The sequence below is a fragment of the Octopus sinensis genome, linkage group LG9 (assembly GCF_006345805.1).
Source record: "Octopus sinensis linkage group LG9, ASM634580v1, whole genome shotgun sequence".
In the NCBI taxonomy this organism is placed as follows: domain Eukaryota; kingdom Metazoa; phylum Mollusca; class Cephalopoda; order Octopoda; family Octopodidae; genus Octopus; species Octopus sinensis.
Window position 1 is genome coordinate 35,750,807 of NC_043005.1, and position 4,303 is coordinate 35,755,109.

A 4,303-nucleotide genomic window follows, 5' to 3' on the forward strand; every position below is an offset into this window, starting at 1 on the left:
CTGTGAGGCACAGGACATGGCAGCAATGATGAGGGACAAAGACCGCTGGAGAGAACTCGCTCATGGATCTCGGGAATGTTACCCGCTATATATATATATATATATATACGTATGTGTTTCTTTGTGTTTGTGGTCTCCACCACTCACCATCACCGCTTGACAACTGGTGTTAGTTTGTTTACGTCTCCGTAACTTAGCGTTTCGGCAAAGAGACCCTTAAGAAAAGTGACAGACTTTAAAAATATAAATACTGGGATCGATTTGTTCGACTAAAAGTCTTCAAGACGACGCCTAGCATGACCAGAGTCCAGTGACTGGAACAACCAAAGATAGAAGGTAAAGAAATATGACGGCATTCTTTCGTTTTGGAATCCCATAACCAAAGTGAAAATATCGACACTATTCGACAATCTCCAAGCAGATATGTCGAATTGACACCAATCTACCATTATTTCTCAAAAATTTCTTCTGAAAAAACAAAATTTCAAGTTTTTAATTTCTCCTCTATTTTTTATTTTTTTTTTTATTTTTTGCGATTTTTCAAAATTACAATTTTTTTTAATGCTTGATTGCTTAGGGTATTTCGTTTTTATATTTGGTTTGTAAGATACCTGAGGTGAACTCTTGTATTGGAACAGATTTTATAGAATCTTGGGAGGGTCATTATATCCATAACAAACACACGCACTGGTTCTATTTCATTTCTTTACTTTCTTTATTTGTTAATAATTAACCAAGCAACAAATTGATTCTTTGACTAATTGTTCGGGCAATCTTCCTACTTTCATTTTGTGATCATAAAACGAAAAGATACCGAAACGGCTGAACCATTCAGACGGCAAGTATTGTGAAAATCGAAGAGGAGGACATAATTAACTCTGATGATCTGTTTGAAAAGATTTGCTTCCTACGGTAGATTTGTACCATAACAATTGATATTAAAATTACCATTAAGTTTATTACATCGTTGGGATTAATTAATAATTGAGCGGTGTGCTGTAATGAGCTAATGTGTTTGGTAACTCGCCAGATATATTCAGATGGATAACTGAGAGATTGTATGTACAAGCAGTACCGAAGCAGTAGACAAGATGTATGTATGTATGTATGTATGTATGTATGTATGTATGTATGTATGTATGTATGTATGTATGTATGTATGTATGTATGTGTGTTCTCATTCCCTTTTTCATTTAGAGTAAATTTTGACCGGCCAACGACTTGGTAGCAAGGTTGTGAAGAAAAGTATCTTGATTTAACCGTCATCCTTTAAATCTTAATAAGGTCTTGCAGATTTTTTATAATCCCTGATATCGTGATCATTTGTAGCATATGAATTAAGGATTTACATTCTCTCCTCGAGATTCCAAGTTCAGCCATACCTCTTTGTTCCAGACGGGTTGGTTTGTATCCTACTGCCCCTATAATAATGGGTATGAAGCCGAAAGTGTATTTGGGTACTGGATTTGCAAACTCCTTATTAATGGTCCATAGATGCCCCCCTTCTGTTGTGTATGTATGTATGTATGTATGTATGAATGTATGTATATATGTATGCATGTGCGTGCGTACATACGTACGTAGTATGTTTGTAAGTATGTATATATGTATGTATGTATATTATGTATGTTATATATCTATATACGTATGTATGTATGTATGTATATTGATCACGCTTTACAAAATGCGTAAGGACACCTTTCACAGAGGAGTTATAATAAACCCAAGACGTATCTGTTTCTTCCACCTGTTGGTTTTATGCATCAAATTCACTCTTCTCTAGTATATTTTCTATATTTTCCAAAACTTCAATTAATTGATTTTATAAGTGCTATTTCCTTTGCCTGTAGTTTTCAGAAATTAAACTTGTCTAGAGGGAGTTATTGTCTGCTAGTTTGAATAATCTCATTTAACTCAAGATAAACCACTCACTTCATTACGTATGTAAGATATTCCTGTATTTCTTTTATTATTTTACGCACAGAATTCTTATTTGAGGTTGTTTTCGTCAGCCATGTTCTGAACGTGTGTGCATATATATATATATATATATATATATATATATCTATATATATATATATTATATATATATATATATATAAAATATTATTAGAGACAAAACCACTATTTTGCAAAACAAACAAGGAAAGACTTAATCAATACATAAAATTTTAATAAATAGTAAAAAAAACCGCCACTACAATTGTTACTTGTCTTGATCGACAATCTTCAGGTGGACTTCCAATAAGTCAGTTTCTTTGCAAAATAGTGGTTTTGTCTCTAATAATATTTTATAATATTTTACTATAAAATTGGATTTAATCCTAAATCTGATTTTTTCCCTGTAAATTTGGATTCATTCCCTAATATTTATTATTATATATATATATATATATAAATGACAATTTCTGTCTGTCTGTTACTATCTTGGTGCCTATACTAGCGAACCAATCTTCACGAAACTTTGCAAACATATTAAACTAACATCCAGTTAAATTATAGTCTAATTGGATTTCAATAAAAATCGTTGACAGGGGTTGGGCTATTATATGATAAAATGAGAAAGGCGCAAAAGGTATTAGGTTCAGGGAAATGCGGTGGCATAATGAGGGTGGCAGATGTCATGGAAGGCGAGAAGATAGGAAGAGACAGAGAGATAGAACGAAAGACAAGGAGAGAGTAGGAGAGAGAGAGAGAGAGAGACAGAGACAGAGACAGAGAGAGAGAGTATGTGTTTACTGAAGGAACAACGAATTTTAATACTTTGTTCTTTAATTTTGACCTATCACTTAACGCATACGCTATAGTGAATTAGCTATCGTATGCTCAGTCAAAACTTTTACAATATGTCAACAACAGATGTAAAACTAACAATTGAAAGGTAAAGTATTTTTATATTTGTTTTCAAATCACCGTATTAAGATTTATTAAAACTTTGCCAACGTACTGAAACAATAACACTATAGATAATGTCTTTCATTTTCTTCCATAGATGAATAACCCGTCGTTGTCGGGCAATTTTACTATAGAATTTCTTATACAAATTTTTGTTTACTCCATACAAGACCATGTTTTCCTCGACACATAGGCCTTTTGATCAGGACAGATTTGTGCAATTTTTCGCAAAAAATTCCTTGACAATCTTTTTCCTTTTTAAATTATTTACATGTTTGTTCGACCGTGTCACGTGACTTTATTCATGAAAACTTATCAAAACCTCAGAAGTTCTTGCAACTTTGGTCGTCGTAATGCTTTGCTTTCGTTTGTTTAAAAAAAAATTTCTCCTCCCAAAATGATTTTGCCTTCATTTTGTGATAGACAGCTATCATGCAGAAAATGCCAGCTTCAACATCCTGTTTTCTGGATCAATTTTAGATAAAATTGATTAAACTTTTAAACTCCAGTAACATTTTATTGCAAATTTTCTAGAACAAATAAATAACAAAATCTGATTTAACGTGGAAAATTATTTCCACATACCAAATTTGAAAATTTTGACGTAATCTTAAAATTTCACAATGTGACAACAACAGGGAAGACCCTCAAAATTGATAATAATCAACCATCAATCAATTGTTTCATAGTCGCACATCATCAGTCTTCTCATCCTTCCAACCATCCACCAATTCAACTTTGATATTACCTTACCATTACAATCGATCAGTTTTATGATTTAACTGTATAACTTGCGTGTATTTGTAAATCTATCCCATGTCGCCGTGTATTTATAAATTTATTTGTAATCTAAACGGGAACAGAACAGGAAACAGGATAGGACATGAAACAGTGTAATGGGAATGGGAACTGGAAATAATCACCGCTTTTCCGGGTACTACCGGGTAATTCAGCTAGCGTATATGTGTGTGCGTATGCGTTGTGTGCATGTATGCACACACACACACATTCACACACTCACTCACACACACACAACACACACACATATGAGTGAGTGAGCAAACAAAAGAAGGGCACTCAACAAATGTACTGGGGGTTACATGCATGGATAAAAACGCTTTGATTCAAATTCGTAGGTACTCTTGAGTTTCACGCGTGATGCTAGTCGTCAGCCATTTTAAATTCGAATGACAAAACTTGATTGCTATTACCGTAAGGTGGGCTGCGATTGGTCGAGGAAGGTCACACGGTATCGTGGTTTGATGTTAGTATATGGGTAACAGTCAGTCAGAAAATACCGTATGCTGAACAAGAAATTGACCACGTGGAGGAGAGGAAATAGACCACGTGGCGATAAGGAAATTGGTCAGATTGTTGGTGGGGGTGGAAGTAGGAAGAGGCAGTATAT